Here is a 17,612-nt window from a genome sequence, read left to right on the forward strand (position 1 = left end):
GCTCTGTTGAGACACTGCATGTTCAAGCCACATCCTCTGAAATACACGAAAGGAGTTAAACCAAAGTGCCCTGCGGGCCGGTAACTAACTGACTGACAGGCACGAAATGACGCTGGCTGTGCTGAAACCCAGCTGCAGCCCCCACTCAGGACGTGGAGGCAAGATCGTCATGAGTTTGAGGTCTGCCAGACGGGATGGCACAGTAAGACCCCGCCTCCAAAAATGAAAACTAAATTAAAAAGAGCAAAAACACAGGGTCGAGAATGGAGCTGGTTGGCGCGTGACTAGCACCAAATCAAACCAAGTTCAACACTCAGTCTCAACACTCAGAAGATCGTCCTTAGCTGAGCAGCGAGCTTGGCCTATATGAAAGCCTGTCTTAAGAGAGAGAAACCTGGGAGATGAGGGGAAGGGCGTTGTTCTTACAGGTGACGCTTTTCTTACCTGTGAAATACGATCATGCCATGCCTGTAGCCTCAGCACCCACTATTTCGCGTGTGTCTTGATCGTTTGCTTTAGAATATGAATGAATGCAGGTTCTTGAGATATGGGTCAGAGTGAGGCAAATTTTGTTTGGAGTAGGGTGGGGGTGGATATGGCGTGTTTCCTACGACATGGACGCCACTCATTTCCTACCCCTGGTAATACTTTGCGATGAAAACTGAAAGAGTTAGGTAGTGTTTTCTGAGTTTCAAGGCTTGGGTGTTTGGTTCTTTGGTACGTGTCATGTTTAATAAAACGTCTTCACAACAATGGACTCAGGAAGGTCCCTGCCATTGACAAGTGTGTGATTTGGAACACCAGGCACATTGGCCATGTGGCCAGTAGCCCAGGGCCACACTGAGAAGTCGGCAGCTGTGCACGCTAAATTGAACTCTGTTACTAACCTGCTAAGGGACCATCTAAAAAGTGCTCACTCTAACCATGAAAATAAACATAGGTGCCAATGCCCTAGGAAAAAGCTAAGGAAAATTGAGCCGGGTGCATAAAGTAAACCCAACTCCCTTCACTCTGCATTGTCTTTCCTCGTTAGAAGGAAGGGGACTTGGAGTGACAGGTTATTGGGTCCTGCCCTAAAATTTAAAGACTAATAGAAACAAATACCCGTAACTAGGAGGAACAGCCAGCTGGGGTAAGGGGAACAAAGTTCAACCTCTTTACAGAGCTGTGAGATTTCTCAGGACTCCATCTCTTTGGTCTGCTCATGTGTGCAGGCCCCGTCATTCTCTGACCAGGCTCTCTCTCCTCCTCCCTTCCCCTTTTCTTCCCCGTTCCCTTTGGTTTTCCTTTGTTGGCACTGAAGAGGAGAAGAAAGAGGTCTACCCTCACGGTTTGCTTCCTCCCTCGAGGTTAAGCATGCCAGGAGTTTAGACTCCTTTCAGCTCACCCTTTCTCTCCTCGCTCCTGTGCAGGAAAGGGAAACCGGGCCCACTCGGCTTTGGATTAATAACGAGGCAGGGAAAGAGACGGGATGGATTTCAGGTCCATTACATTCCAGTCATATCTGGGAAGGATTGCAGACCCGGGAAGGACTGTCAAGATTAAGTTTAGTGTCTGATAATGATTTTGAATGATTACATTGATCACTTTAATTGACGCCCGACAACCCATCATAGTCAGGGTTAGGACGGTTCTCTGAGCAGGGAAGCCTGCACTGTGTAGAAGGGACAGGACAGACTGAGAGCTAGCATGCAGAATTTCAGTGCTGGCTTACTTCGGGCTTCATGAACGGAGGCCAGCTCCCTCAAGTTCCTGCCACTTGGAACCCTGTCACGATTGACTGTGACCTGGACTGAGAGCCAATAAACCCTGTCTCTGGAAAGTCGCTTTTGTTGGGTATTTTTATCACAGCCACAAGAAAAGAAACTAAGGGAGCACACAAGCACAAGGACCTGAATTCAGATCCCTTCGCCCCTCTCAAAGGCTGGGTGCTGCCCTCTGGATGCAACCCAGAGCCAAGGGACAGAGACACACAAATCCCCAGAGCTCAGTGGTCAGTCACTCGAGCCAAGTTAAAGAGTTCCGGGTTCAGTGAGAGAGCCTATCTTAAAAAAGAAAATGGAGAGCAATTGAGGAAGATGCCTGGGATGGACCTCTGTGCACCACACATGTCCATACACTTGCATACACACGTGCACACATGCACACATGATCGTGTATGCAAGGCACACACATTTAAAGAAAAAAAATAATGCCTGTTCATTGCAATTTCCAGTCATTATGCCAAAGTTTAATTATTTAAAAATATTACCATTTATATTATTTTTTCATGTGTAAAAATGTGATTCATGTTTGTTTCTTTGCAACTGCAGGAGCACATGAAGGACAGAGAGTGGATGAAATGCCACTGTTTCCCGTGTGCAAGAATTATGTACCAGAATATTATGGACATACTTCAAAAACCAGTGTGATTTTGAAAAATAGTCAAAAGTAGGGTTCATATTTACTCAAGTTTTACTAGAAATGAAATATTGTACTGGAAGTGTGTATGCTGCATTCATTAAGTAATACAAAGAATCTAAAGGCTAAGGTCACAGTTATAGTCATGTCCATTAAAGTAAAAAGCATGGTCATACGTGATCATATTCATGTTTTTCCAGGAGTAGGCAGAGCAGGCATTAGCATGCCTAGGACTCTGAAACCCATCCTATCTAGCAATCCTCTGTAGGGTTGGGAATGTGCTCAGTCTGTAGAGTGCTTGCCTCGCCTTCACAAAGCCCCACATTCAACCTCCAGCATGGTGTAGGCCGGGTGTGGTTGGCCATGCCCATAACCTTAGCACTTGGAAGGTCAGAGGTGTAGGACTATCTTCAGCTACAGCGTAAGTTTGAGGCCAACCTGCGCTATGTGAGACCCTGCCTCAAAAAAAAACAAAACCAAAAACTTCTGCCAAGGGTCAGCCAGAAACTTTCCAGGTGCTCTGGAGAGCCGATCGGTGTTCTTTAAGCAGGTGTAACTGTGGACGTGCGTGATATTGACCACTTAATTTGATTTTCTTTACACAAACTGAGTATTACGTAAGTGTCTTGAAAGCTAAAAGTTACTGGAGAATAGGAAAGGATGTATGTAGAGCTGTAACCCCAACACTCCCGGCCCTAATCTGTTCCACATAGCTGTTTCCGGCAGATTCTAAACAGCAAATTCCAAAACAAAAACTACATCTTCCCCATTTGATGCAACATGATTCCATGACATCACCAGAGAACACAAGACTCCCTCCTGCAGGTTCTTAGTCTCATAATTAAAAGAATTGAAAACTAAAGAGACTCAGGAAGGAACTGGAGGACAATCTTAGTGGATGACGGAGCAGGCGTGCTGGAGCACTCAGCAGTGGGAGGTAAAGAAGCAGGCACACTCAACAAGAAACATCTGCATGTGTGGTGTGGGGGGATCTTCTGGGAGATGAGGTCAGGGAGGGAATTCCCAGAGGCCAGGGCAAGCGGGCTTGGGACTTAGATCCGTGTCGTAAAAACAGAGACGTAAAGAGGGAGGAGAACAAGCTACCTTTCCGGCCTCGCGAGGTGGTGGTAGAGCTTGCTGCTAAGCACGGCTGTCTGATCTCTATCCATGGGACGCCCCATGGCAGAAGGGGAGAAATGACTCCCACAATTATCCTCTGAACTCCAAGGTGTCTGCCCTAATGTATGTGCCCCTAATAAACAAACAAACAAACAAATAAACTTTTTTCAAAAGAGAAAAGAAGAATTATGCTTTCCAAGGTAGAAGTATGCTTGAAGTATAAATAATAAAGCATCATATTCGTGACAACATAGATTAGAAGTGGTTATTCATAGAAGATTGTTTACAAAGAATAATGAGTCATTGATTACAAGAGTTTTTTGGAGTTTACACTTAATGCTCTGTCCATTATTTTAAGTCACTATCCTTTTGACAATATACCCATTTTTCTAGTATCCATATTTTAGTATTTTTAATCCTCTAGAAGTGGACATAAAACAGCAGAATTCTGTTCTTTATAGTATGATTTTTTTTACCCTTTTGGGGAGACTCATCACCCAGTTCCTAAATAAATCACGCATGGAGGTTTATTCTTAGTTATGAATGCCCAGTCTTAGCTTGACTTGTTTCTTGCCAGCTTCTCTTAACTTAAATTATCCTAACTATCTTTGCCTCTGGGCCTTTTCCTTTTCTTTTCTATATCTTACTTTCACTCTTATTCTGTGCCTGGCTGGGTGTCTGGGTGTCTGGGTGACTGTGTGTCTGGGTGACTGTGTGTCTGGGTGACTGTGTGTCTGGGTGACTGTGTGTCTGGGTGACTGTGTGTCTGTGTGTCTGTGTGACTGTGTGTCTGTGTGTCTGTGTGACTGTGTGGCTGTATGGCTAGGTGACTGTGTGGTTGGGTGTCTGACCCCTGACATCCTTCTCCCCTTGTTCTCTCATTTCTCCTCCTTCTCCTCGGTCCCCTTCTATTTACACTCTCTGCTGCCAGCCCCGCCAACCCTTGCTCCTGCCTCGCTGTTGGCCCTCCAGCCCTTTATTAGACCATCGGGTGTTTTAGACAGGCAAAGAATCACAGCTTCACAGAGTTAAACAAATGCAGCATGTAATAATAGTCCCCAACAGTTCTTTGCTTTTCTCCTGTAGAGTATGGGAACTCTAGAAACTGGGGGGCAAACAGAATGTCATTCAGGCTGCTTAACCAAATCTCATAGGCTGCTGTATTGGCTGTGCCAAAAGAATTACAATATAATCTTTCATATAGTGTTCTTGGTGGTGCAAAAAAAAGCCATTGTAAATAGCAGAGGATTACAGAGATGGACAAATTGCCTGTTGGGAAGTTGCTGGCATAGGACATATTTATTGTTAGGAGACTAATCCCCCAAGTTCTAGAGGCGTGGTGCTCATAATATTCACAGGTTAAAAACATGACATCAACCGTGTTCTTTAGATCTTTTCCTTAACAGTTCACAGAAACAGCTGTTCTCGGAACCTCAGAGAGAGGTGTGTCTCTTCTCTACTGTGTTACCTGTTTTTATTGATATTGTTTTCTTTTCCTAGTTACTGTTCAAAGTCATTCACCAAGACAGCGCTGACTCTACACAAAGGAGCCACACATCCTCATAGGGACCTCTGGGCTTGGCGCTCACTTTCTACCCTGTTGGAAACAGTCTCTGTTCACTGCTCTGTGTGTTAGGTTACCCGGCTCACGAGCTTCCCAGGCTTCCAATCTCCACTATTTCAACTTAGGGTAACTATTGCTGTGGTTAAACACCATGACCAAAGCAGCTTGGGGAGGAAAGGCTTTATCTGGCTATACTTCCACAGCACTGTTCATCACGGAAGGAAGTCAGGTCGTTATTGTGGCTTCTTTTATTGTTTCATTAATAAGTAAAGCTTGGGAATCAAATATTAGGGAATAAACCTGATTGCTCCATAGAGTTATGGAGAAATGACCACCTGACCCTCTTCTCCACTAGAAAAGATTGTGAATTTTTAAATCCCTCCTTATTATCTCTGTGCCTCTCTGTCTTCCTCTGAGTCCACTAGAAAACTTCGTGGTTCACTCCATTGGTGGTCTCAACACAAACAAATCTCCTAAAACAGGACAGGAACTCAAACAGAGCAGGAGTTTGGAGGCAAAAGCGATGTAAAGGCCGTGGTGGTGGGGAGGCTTTCTGGCTTGCTTCCCTGGGCTTGCTCAGCCGGCTTTTTTATAGAAGCCAGGACCACCCAGCCCAGGTATGGCGCCACCTTCACTGGCATGGGCCTTCCCCCATCAATCCCACATTAAGAACATGCCCTACGTCCCTGTCTTATAGAGGCATTTTCTCAATTGAGATTCCCTCCTCCTACATGACTTTAGCTTGTGTCAAGTTGACATAAAACTAACCAGGACAGGTCCGACGAGATCACAGGCTACTTCTGGCTCTACATAGGTTCTGGGGATCCAAACTGCGATCCTCACACATCTGCCACAAGTGTTCTACTCACAAGTGCTCATAACTATTTTATCAGCAAGATTATATTTGGGAGAGGGATGATAGCTTTTAACTTTTAAATGTTGCTCTAATCTTACTTATGGTGACTCTGATGTTTTTAGCATTGAACTCAGATAAGTTTTCAAATCATGACTGTTGAAATAATGGAAGTATATAAATGTTGCTCAAATTGATATGATACTCCAGTATATATTTTATGACACAATATACATTAAGAAGTCGCTTTTTGGTTCTAGTTTCCCCATCTGAAAACACTAAATCAAATAATGAGAACTTTCTAATTCTAACATTCTAGAACAATAAAATGTATGTCTTATTATTTTTAAATCACATCAAATTAAAGTATCCTAGTGCAAAGTGGACAAAAATGCAGAAGAGAAAGCGGTGTCTGAACTATATTCCACCAGGAGCTAGGCTGTGTGTCAGTTCTCTGTAGGAGACAGAACAGTTCTAGGGTCACCGTCAACTGTGGTTCTTACCCTTGGGAACATGCCCTCCAGGCTCTGGTCTGTATGCTTGGGGCAGGAAATAAAGGCCACCTTTTAAAACATTTATGCAAAGACATTATTGAATGGCTGAAGGCCCTCAACTATTTTTTAGACACACATACACACACAAACACACACACACACACACACATACACACACACACACACACACACTGTCTTAGTTAGGGTTTCTATTGCTGTGAAGAGACACCATGACCAAGGCAACTCTTTTTTTATTACTTAAAAAAACACCAATCCAAACTCCCACTCCCTTCCCTCCTCCTAGTCCCCTCCCTCTCCCTCCACAGACCCTCCCCCCACACACCTCCAACCCTAAGGGAGTGCCGTGCACACCACCCTGTGGAAAGTCCAAGGCCCTCCCTACTACATCCAGGTTGAGCAAGGTTTACATCCAAAGAGAATAGGATCCCATGAACACGGCAACTCTTTTAAGGGAAAACATTTCATTGGAGCTGGTTGCTTACAGTTTTAGAGGTTCAGTCCATTAACATCATGACAGGGAGCATGGTGGCATGTTGGCAGATGTGGTGCTGGAATAGTAGCTGAGAGTCTTATATCTTGCAGGTAACAAGAAATTGACTGTGACACCAAGCAAACCTTACGCTAAAGAAACTTCAAAGCCCACTGACACAGTGACACACTTTCTCCAACAAGACTACATGTATTCTGACAAGGCCACGCCTCCCAATAGTGCCACTTCCTTTGGGGAACATTTTCTTTCAAGCCACCGTATTCTACTCCCTGGCCCCCAAGGGCTGGTTGCCATATCATAATGCAAAAATGGGAACTTTTGAATGAATGCATTTTTGCATAATTTTGCATTATAATGGCAGTCTTAAACTTGTTTCAAAGTTCAAAGTCTCTTCTGAGTTTCATGCAACCTTTTAACTATAACCTCCTGTAAAATCAAAATCAAAAAGCAGGTTACACTTCCAACATATAATGGCACAGGATACATGTTATCGTTCCAAAACCATAGGGAAGGGAGCATGGTGAGAAAATACTGGACCAAAGCAAAACCAAAACCCAGTTGGGCAAACTCCAAACTCTGCATCTCCATATCTGATGTTGAAGGGTTTTTCAGAGTCTGTTCAGCATTGTTGACTGCAGCACACTTCTTTCTCTTGGGCTGGTTCTACTCCCTGTTAGCAGCTCTCCTCAGCAGGTATCCCATGGCTCTGGCATCTCCAACATCTTGGGTCTCCAAGGCAATCCAGGCTTCACCTTCACACTTTCATGCAATGGACTCTCTCGGCCTCCATTCAGGGACACACCTGACACATGCCTGACCCCAGCAGCTTTCTTTAGTCGCAGAGGAAGATTTTATAATCCCCTTCTTCTATCCTTAATTCTAAGGCCAGAACCATGTGGCCAAAGCTGCCAAGTTCTGCTGCTGGCTGAAGCTGTAACATGGTCCGCTCATTTAATTCCATCTTCAGAAGCTTTGTGTCTTTCACTGCCTAAGCCTGGCTGTCCTGAAACTAGCTCTGTAGATCAGACTGGCCTCAGACTCAGAGATCCGACAGCCTCTGCCTTCCCAGCTGGATTAAAGGTGAGCCCCGCCACACTCAGCTCTAAATTTTGCTTTAGTTCCTTTTCACAAGTAGAAAATTAATCTGGGTAGGATCTGAGGTCACCATTCCCTTTTTTCTATTTCTTGATCCATTTGTCTCCTTGAACACAAGTCTTAGCTCCATTTCACTTCCTGGTGCTTGTTTTCTTCTGAGAATTTATATTTCATAATTGCCCTGCTCAGCTTGCTCCTTTTCATTATAAATCTTCGTTAGCGTTACCACTAATAACCACGTGACAGAATCTATTTGAGGCTGTTTTGAGATTTCTTTCGCCAACCGAGTTAATCCAACTTCGATTTAGCCTCAGGCAGACTCTTTGGACAAGGGCAAAAAGCAGCCATGTTCTCTGCCAAAATATCATAAGATGATCTCTAGGCAACACACTAAAATTCTTCTGCTTTGAAACCTCTTGAGTGAGCCCCCAACAATTCCAATAATTCTTAGCCCCCCTGTCTTCCATGCTCCTTCTAATATGCCCCATTAAGCAGTGCTTAAAGCATTCCACTGTTTTCATGACCCAGACAAAAGCATGGTCAGGCCTATCACAGCAACACCCTGCTCCTGGAACCAACTTCTGTCTTAACTCAGGTTTCTATTGCTGTGAAGAGATACCACAGCCACGACAACTCTGTATTATAAAGGAAAACATGTAATTGGGGTAGGTGGCTTACAGTTTCAGAGGTTCAGTCCGCTATCATCACGGCAGGGAGCATGGATGCACACAGGCAGATGTGGTGCTGGAGCAGCTGAGAGTCCTACGTCTTGCAGGCAACAGGAAATGGACTGAGACACTGAGCAAATGTTGAGAAAGAGAGACCTTAAAGCCTGCGTCCACGATAACACACTTCCTCCAACAAGACCACACCTACGCCAAGAAGGTCATACCTCCAGATAGTGCCACTCCCTTTGGGAGCCATTTTCTTTCAAACCAACACACACACACACACACACACACACACACACACACACACACACGTGCATGTGCGCATGAAACTAGAAATATTTTTCCCCCACAGACAGGTTTTCTCTATGTAACAGCTCCAGCTGTTCCGAAACTCACTCTGTAGACCATGCTGGCCTTGACCTCAGAGATCCTCCTACCTCTGCCTCTGGAGTGTTGGAATCAAGAGCATGCAGCACCTCTACCTGGCCACACTTGAAATCTTTTACTTCTTCCCTTTAAAAAGAGTTATTTCCTCCTACACTCTCTAGTTCTCTGAGCTATTCATGAAGGGACCACTCTAGGCTCTCTCTTGAGATATCATTAGACAAGGTCACCTGTGAGCTGGATGGTGTTCTCTTCCTTCACGCTGTGTGTCCCTCTCCATGAGGCTGGCCACAATAATGGCCCCACCTAGACTTCTTAGACCTTGTTGCTCACATGGTCCCAGGACTCCTACCTGGGCTTTCTCCTGCCCGGATACTCTGTTCTCTCACTGCTTCCTACCAGCTCCTCCTGTCCTCTTGTCTGGGAGAGGGGAAATGGACATGGGCCTTCTCTTTTCTACTTCACCCAGCCATGGAAGAGCTGGCTTGTCGTGGATTTACCCCAACCACAGGACTCTCCAAATGTGCCTTTCTAATCCGTGTTATTTGTCCAGTTGTGCCCTTGAAGACTCACCCTACTTCTTGGCATTTCCTCTTGTGTCTCCCAAGATCTCGCACCCTGTGGGTTCGGAGCTCAACTCTGATGGCACTCAGACTGCTCCTTTAAAGGGTTTGCCCCCTTAGTCAACAGTGCCATCCTCCCAAGACTGGCACCAAACTCTATGACCCTTCCTCGCTCATCTCAGATGTCACAAATCTTGCTGTCATCTCTACCCTCAAAACACACCCAAAATCAAACTTGGACCTTTTTATCCCCACCTACCCCACTATCAAACGGATCAGTTCTAGTTGGGTTGTTGCTGCGGGCTCTCTGTCCCTTGGTCTCTAAGTCTGTACTGCCTCCCTTCAGGGAACTTTAGGGTAACTGCAAAACACACCAGACACCTCTCCTCTCCTCAGAAGTTGTCAAAGTCTCTCTGTCACACTCTGAGTGAGAGCAAGAGCTGTGTTTAGGGTTTATAGGGCTGTGTACAGCTGTACGAACCTGTATATACACCCATACACAAGCACAGACGTGGACACTCAGACAGATGTACAGGCAGACACCACATGACATATGCACAGAGAATAAGGTAACAGACAGGGAGACAACACAGACAAGACATTGTCCTCACAGAGAAGAACCCCTTCAGCCTCCGGAAGTCGCCATCAGACTACCAATTTCATGCCATAGTCACTTCCTGCCGGCTCAGCTGCCCTGCACTTGTCCCACCGTGGCTCAGCCGTCTCTAATCGCCTGTCTTCCCGATCAACCGTTTCTATATGCACCTCTAGAACATTAGGACGGTTGCCTGAAAGGATACAACTGACCAGACACAAGCAAAATCAAGTGAGCCAGGACACTGACATTTGTCATCTAAATGTGACTACTCCTGTTTGATTTTGGCATGTCTTGGTCAGCTGATGTAAGTCCTAACCTAAGCTGGGCATATTCGTGCATGCCTTTAGTCTTATCATTGGGGAGGCGGACGCAGGTGGATCTCTGCAGAGTTAGTTCCAGGATAGCCAGAGTTCACAGAGAAACTCTGTCTCGAAAAAAAAAAATCCCCCATAACCAGGCTTTCTTTGTACCATCAGTCCCCAAATAATGACTAATGACCCGGAGACTCATTATTAATTATGAAAGCTTAGCCTTTGCTTAGGCTTGCTCCCAAGTAGCTCTTACAACTTAAACTAACCTGTTTCTATTAGTTTACATTCTGCCTCTTGACTCTTTACCTCTCCTCCATCCTATACATATGACTCCCTGGCATCCAGCTGACGAATTCTGCCTCTCTTCTTCCCTGAGTTTCTCTCTCTCCCTAATCCCACTTAGTCTCTCCTGCCTAACTACTGGCCATCCGTATCTTTATTAAACCCATCAGAAGGCACCTCAGCAAAGACACATTCTCACAGTGTGCGAAAAGATTATCCACAACACTCCCCAGAAAGCAACAGGAAGAGGATAGCTCCTAGCACAGTGAAGGAGACCCACTACAGAAAGGTGCCTTCTGGACAGCACGTGGGAGGACAGGTCTCTCTGACCGAGCATCACCCTTCCCGTCAGCTGTGTTAGCTGAGAGAGTGGCCAGAACTCAAAGCAGGAAGACACAGATGCCACAGAGTAGCGGAGAGGACTTCTGGTGTGTGTGTGTGTGTGTGTGTGTGTGTATGTATGTGTGTGTGTGCACTCACGAGCATGTTCCTGCTCTGAACTATGACATAGTAGAGAAGCAGGGCTCATGATGAAGTACACTAGTGAACTTCAATTCACCTGTTGCAAAATCAACTCAGCCTGCCGGAATTAAGTAGGGACACTGGGCACCTGTTCAAACACTTCTGCTTATGAGAGTAATTTTCCTGAAAAATAAGTCTAAGTCCAATCAGCTAAAATTGATTTAGTTTGGGTTCTGTGTGTTCATTCTTAACACTTGGTAGGTAAAGAATGGATTACTACGTATGAGTTACAGACAGTTGTCTTGGTAGGAGGCAATTTCTCAATCAAGAGTGTTGGCTCTAGAATTGAGCTGGCCATGAATCCAGCTACTCTCACTTGTGAGCAATCTGTCTCTGTCTGTCTCTGCCTCACCCCCCCCCCACCACCTCAAAAAAATTAATTATGATATGAAAACCCAGGGCTGTGGACAGTTTCCTCTTTTCCCATCAACACCCACCCACAGGTTTTCCCAACTTGGAACTAGTTTTCTGCCTCACTTCTCCTTACTTCCTTTGGCCCCTCCCTCGGCCCCGCCCACTTGCTTCCTACCGTCTTTCTTCTGTTGCTATTGGCACAGATCTTTTCTTTATTAGCAATCCAACACCTTTTTTTGCCATTTTAGCTTAAAATTTTCAAAAGATTTCATTCATATTCACTTTTTCTCAGTCTACTTTTAATCAATACTACTTTCCTTTTCCATGTTTTTGGCCAGGGTCGATGGCTGACTTGACCATCGCGCCAGGTATTCTGGGATGCTGGGGACTGACTCAAGGGATCCATTCAAGCCCTCCACCCACAAAGCCTCATCACCGACTTTGGGTAGCACTGCTGTTTTTCTAGAAAATGTAGTCATGTGCTTTCAGAGAGGAAACCCGTGTGTAAAGCGGACAGCATCAGATGAGGTCAGGCACATTCGCGTGCTACAGCTATGGCCAAGGAGCTGTTATTTGTGTCTACAACACCCAGACCTTTAAGTACACTGTGTTTAATCTTCACAAGCCTTTGAAAGAAGCCATTTTTCACTCCTGTTATAAGTTTAAAGAAGTGATATTGAGTAAGATAAGGTGAGAGATGGAATTTCTGCGTATGGTCATAATCTGTCCTCCAACCTCATCACCTACTTTTATAAGCAGATTGAATTACCAAGCTTAAGTTGCATCCAATTTCAAGAAAAGAGAACATAAGACTAGACATACAAAATTTTTAAAGAGTTTTCTCCACACATCTCCATCCATAAACACAGCTTCCTTTAAATACATGGAGGCAGGGCTAGAAGATAAAGAGGTAAGGACTCCAGTGGACTCTCCTGGTCCTTTCCTTGTTGACTTTGTTCAGATAGAATCGTGTCAAAGCCCGCGAGGCTTTTTGACTTGGAAGTGGTTCTGGGAATGATCCTTTGTTTTACAAATGAAGAAGTTGTAACTCCAAAAATATAAAATGACTTGTTCAGAAAAATAAACACGTATATAAATACACACCCAACCTGGATGAGTGGACCGAGTTAAAACTCAGCAGATGCTCACAGACCAGCAGAACTCACCTTGTCCACCTATAGCTTAGGAGTGTCTGGTATCCCGGAGTGAGCGGACTCAGCTATGAGTGGCTGAATCTCAGTGTTCCCACGGTGTCTCTTAACTGGGAGTGCGGCTTTCAAGTGAATGCCTGAAAAGAAAACTTCAAGGTAAAGGAGGTTCTCAGAAACACTCCGATGAGTGAGTCCACCCTCAGGAGATTGAAAACAAACCAAGACAACTGTTGGTGCACTTATAACTTGCAACAAAGTAAAAATGAAGTAAACATATGTATGTTTATTACCTGACTGTACAGTGACACACTCATGCATACATATGTGTCTGTAGTGCTGCATCGATAAAAGTGTTCTGTCCTGAGTACTCTTGTCACTCTGTAGGTTCTGTGTGTGTGTGTGTGTGTGTGTGTGTGTGTGTGTGTGTGTGTTTTACCAAGACAGGGTTTCTCTGTGCAGCTTTGGAGCCTGTCCTGGAACTAGCTCTGTAGACCAGACTGGCCTCAAACTCACAGAGATCCACCTGCTTCTGCCTCCCTTGTGCTGGGATTAAAGGTCTGCGCCACCACTGCCTGGCACTCAGTAGTTTTTTTTATAATAAATAGATTTCAAATGTCATAGAACTTGTGTAGGACACCGAGAGCAACTCACATTAGGGGGAAGAGTACAGACATGCTGTTTTAACAACTAGTTTTGGCGTTAGAGGCTTTATTACCAGGTATTTGTAGCAATATTTGTTTGCCGAGTGGTTGTTTAGATAACACCGTGTTTAGCGCTTCTGTTCTTCCCAGCTGATTACCAGCATGCTCGCTCACTGGAATCTAGGAAGGAGCTAATGTATACTGAAACCAAACGTGATGCTCAGAAAATCCTTGAGCTGTGTTCAAAGGCACACCTGTGTTCTTTGGCAGGGGACCCGAGTCTCAAGTAAAGAGTTTCTGCAAATCTCCTGTTCAGTTAGCCAAACTGGTTTTCCCTCCCATTGAACAACTGGGGTTGGGGGTGGGGATGGAAGTGAGGGGAGCCTCTATTTTCCCTGAATGACCATAGAACTACCACGCAAATAGCTCTTAATGCTGAAGTGTCAGAAGCGGAAGGGATGATGTGTTCCAGGGCACAGAGTATCTTCCAGCAGAATTTGTCATTCGTCCAGTGATTAGTGCTTCTCGTAGTGAGGAAGGTGCTTTGCATTAAACAAGTTATGATTAAGATGTCACATGAAATAAATCGGATTTTCTGGAGAACTTCACTTTTACACTTTAGGACAGTGTGTTATGAAGAGCTAAAGTGTCAGCGAGCTGAATCCTACCGAAAATAAGGAAGTGTTTGTCAGTTGAAAGCACTCTGGAAACTGCTTTGCAGATTAACTGCAAAGGTTATTTGGGACTACATGATCTTACATAGAAACAAGACTTCTTGTTGTTGTTGTTGTTCGGGTTTTTTTTTGTTTTTTTGTTTTGTTTTGTTTTTTGAGATAGGGTTTCTCTGTAGCTTTGGTGCCTGTCCTGGAACTAGCTCTTGTAAACCAGGCTGGCCCCAAACGCACAGAGATCCGCCTGCTTCTGCCTCCTGAGCACTGGGATTAAAGGCGTGCGCCACCACCACCCAGCCAGAAACATTTATCTTTCTTTTTTAAATAACCTCTGTACATCTTCATTTTCTGTACATTTTTTTTTATGCTGGATTGCAGGGTACTCTGTAACACCTTCCGCCTTCTTCTGACTACAATGTTTTGACAGCTTAAGGTATAGACATCTAAACTAAATACTTGATTCATTACAGACTGGGCTTCAGACATTAAAGAAAGTAGTTTTCCATTCACATGGGCTCAAAAATGTAACTTTTTGCAACGCACGTGTAATGTGGCCTAGGGCGTGTGACATTGTCCAATCTCAAAGACAGGGCAAAGAAGAAAAGAGAAAGGAGCGTCAGTGGAGTCCACAGGCGTGCCGCCCCTGGCTGAGGATCTAGCGGCAGCTCCCGTCCAAGCCACAATTCACACTTGTTGCACTTCCCACTTGTTTTAGGTGGAAACTATGTGTTGCAATCTCTACAATAATAGAATATTTCTATTTTTAAGTTCTCAACACAGAGATTAATCTTTCTCTTCCTACTACAGCGAATCTGTTGTGTTAAACTGTTTGTATACATATTCATGAGTCTCCGCCCTCTGGAGCTGCTGGCTCAAGTGTGGCTCACACTGGAAGCTTGAAAGTACTGCCGCCTGGCAGGCCACCCTGGAGACTGTGGCTTCATTAGTGGGTGTTGTGGTAAGGCAGCGCCAGGGGCTGCATGGAGTTCTTCCTGGGGATTCAGAATCTCTTGCTTCTGAAAGCTAGGTTTACATGGCTCGTAGATTGTTTCAGCTTTCAGAGAGAAAACAAGAAACCATTTTTTCACAGTTACGTCTCTAAAACAGTGCTCTTTTGGATCCGAACAGTGGAATTTACAACCAATCACTCGGGAAGCACAGACCTACTGGAGGCCTAATGGCCACAACTCTAAGCATCGCTTTGTGTCCTAGCAAGTAGAAACAAGACAGAGTTAACTAATCCGCAAGACACAGCAAAGAGACTGCGAACAAGGACAAAAGTGTAAATTTGATAATACTAATTTTAAACAACTTCACAGAGAATGTGCAGGCTCAAAAAAAAAACAAACTTACATCAAGAATGGGATTCAGAAATTTGACACAAAACTCTGACAAAGGGCAGGGACCTGGAGATGGGAGTACTTTGTGGCGGAAGAGAAAAGAGAGGACTCTTTGCACTCAGTCTTGGAGGGGAGCTGGTGTGAGATGACAAGAGATGACAAGCAAAGGGCTCTGCAGACTTTGCTCTTAAGTTTGACCCACTCGTCAGCCTGTACTGACACACTGGAGTAAGCGAGGATCAAGACCAGAGTAGGAGGTAACTATGTCTGCCTCCCACTAACCACCCTCACCTTCAGGTCCATTTCCACTGCTCACCGGTCATTTCAGACTTTGACATGTTTTATTTGGTTAAAAACTAAAAAAGAATAAAAGCTACCAAGACAGTTACACTCTTCACAAGGGGTCAGACCTAGCTCTGTATGGAGATTATGAAACTCAGCGAGGAACTCGCTTGTCTACAGCTGACAGATTTTACGGTTTAGACCTTTGGTTACTTTTGGCAAGAAGTGGATCCTGAAAGGTCACACCAAGAACTGCAAGAACTTTGAGTGGACAATAATAAGCCCATAATGAAGCCAGTGTCTTTGTTCCCTCGTTTATGCCCAGATTCACGACCTCAGGAGCTGGAAGGACACGTTGGTCTTTGTGTTTATCTTAAGACAGCAGAGAAAAGATGGGAATGAATGAGTTTATTCTTCAATTGGACGGGAAAGGTGGAGGAACCTGTGAGAGTTGGAGAGAGGGCTCAGTCGGAGCAGGAGGACCTGAGTTCAGATCCTTAGCAGCCCTGCAAAAGATGGTGTGCATCTTAAACCATGGAGAGAGGGGGTGGCAGAGAAAGATGGCTTCTCAGAGCTCCCTGGTCAGCCGGTTTGCCAAAATGATGAAGCTCCTAGTTTAGTGATGGACCCTGTCTCAAAAAATAAGGTGAACAGCCATAGAGGTTGATATCTAATGTCCACCTCTGACCGACAAACGCAAGCACACACACACTCACACACAAGCACCCACCTACACACATGCACATACAGGTGAACACACACACATGCAATCACATGAAACCAAAGTTGACGAGGGCCATAATACAATCGGTAAAGCAATTGCTGTCCAGCCCTGAGGACCTGGGTTCAGTATTTACATAAAATTAGCTGATGTTGGTTCAGGGCTGAGGAGAGAAGCAGGGAAAAGTCGATCCCTAACACTCGCTGGTCAGCCACCTAGCCCAATCTGAAAGCCGTAGGCCCCAGCGAGAGAGATTCCTGTCAAAAAACAAAGTCGGTAACACTGGGGGTTGCTATCTGGTCTCGGCACTCATAGGCACGTACACACACACACACACAGTTGAACAAGATACATATGGATGTCTCTCCCTTGTTTCAGAATCCCCCCTTCACTGACCAGACTCCCCAAACCGACAGCAGCTGGTAGCTCGTGGGGAAGTGAGTCAAAAGGTCAAAAGACCGCGCCACCGCTAGTGCCCTCACTGGGCTCGCTGGAGACTCTGCTCCTTTGGAAAATAGGTCGGAGCGACACAGCCTTTGATTATCACTTTCCGCATACCATTAGATCAAGCAGAGCTGCAGAATTTTGAAGGCAAGGCCAGTTTCAGTCCCCAGTACTCACTCCCTCCTTAACTAGCCAAACAGGGTCACTCAAAGAAGCGTGGCACACCGACCATTAGCGTTCAGCAAAGCGAGGCTGCGTTTCCGTACCGTGTCCTTTCAGGGCACAGCAAAGCTGTTTCTGCTCTGCTTTTACAAGGTACCCAATGAGTCAAGCTTTTTGCCACCTGTAGGGCTGGGTCGGGGATGGCTCGGTGGGAGGCGCAGCAGGTTGTCCACATCTGCTTGTCCCTGGACAGCTCCAATAAAAGCCGTTTTCCGCGGCTCCTCTGTGGGAGATTCGGGGACCTCGGGCCCGGGAGCGCGCTGCCTTGAGGGCTTTGCAACTGTGGGCAGCCGACCAGCTGCTGGGAGGAACCCAGGAGGGCGATCCCCAAAGCGCCCTGCGCGCAGGCAGGGGCGTGAGTGCGGGTCCGCTAGAGCCCTCTGGTGCCCAGTGGGCGGGACGGAGGCGGTGACCGGGGG

At 45.5% G+C, this 17,612-nt stretch overlaps 1 protein-coding gene and 1 long non-coding RNA gene across 2 annotated transcripts in view; one reads left to right on the top strand and one right to left on the bottom strand.

Moving 5' to 3' along the window:
• Positions 1-17,612, top strand: part of Cldn10 (claudin 10) — an 83,403-nt gene that overhangs the window by 46,978 nt on the left and 18,813 nt on the right. The window lies entirely within an intron of this gene.
• LOC146892150 (uncharacterized) lies at positions 6,780-17,517 on the bottom strand. Its single transcript, XR_015004724.2, has 3 exons — positions 17,238-17,517; positions 12,888-13,009; positions 6,780-8,834 (listed from the first exon to the last, which is right to left on the bottom strand). It is a non-coding gene; the product is annotated as an uncharacterized LOC146892150 (long non-coding RNA).

This window comes from Myodes glareolus, chromosome 12 (assembly GCF_982192425.1).
Source record: "Myodes glareolus chromosome 12, mMyoGla1.1, whole genome shotgun sequence".
Classification (NCBI taxonomy): domain Eukaryota; kingdom Metazoa; phylum Chordata; class Mammalia; order Rodentia; family Cricetidae; genus Myodes; species Myodes glareolus.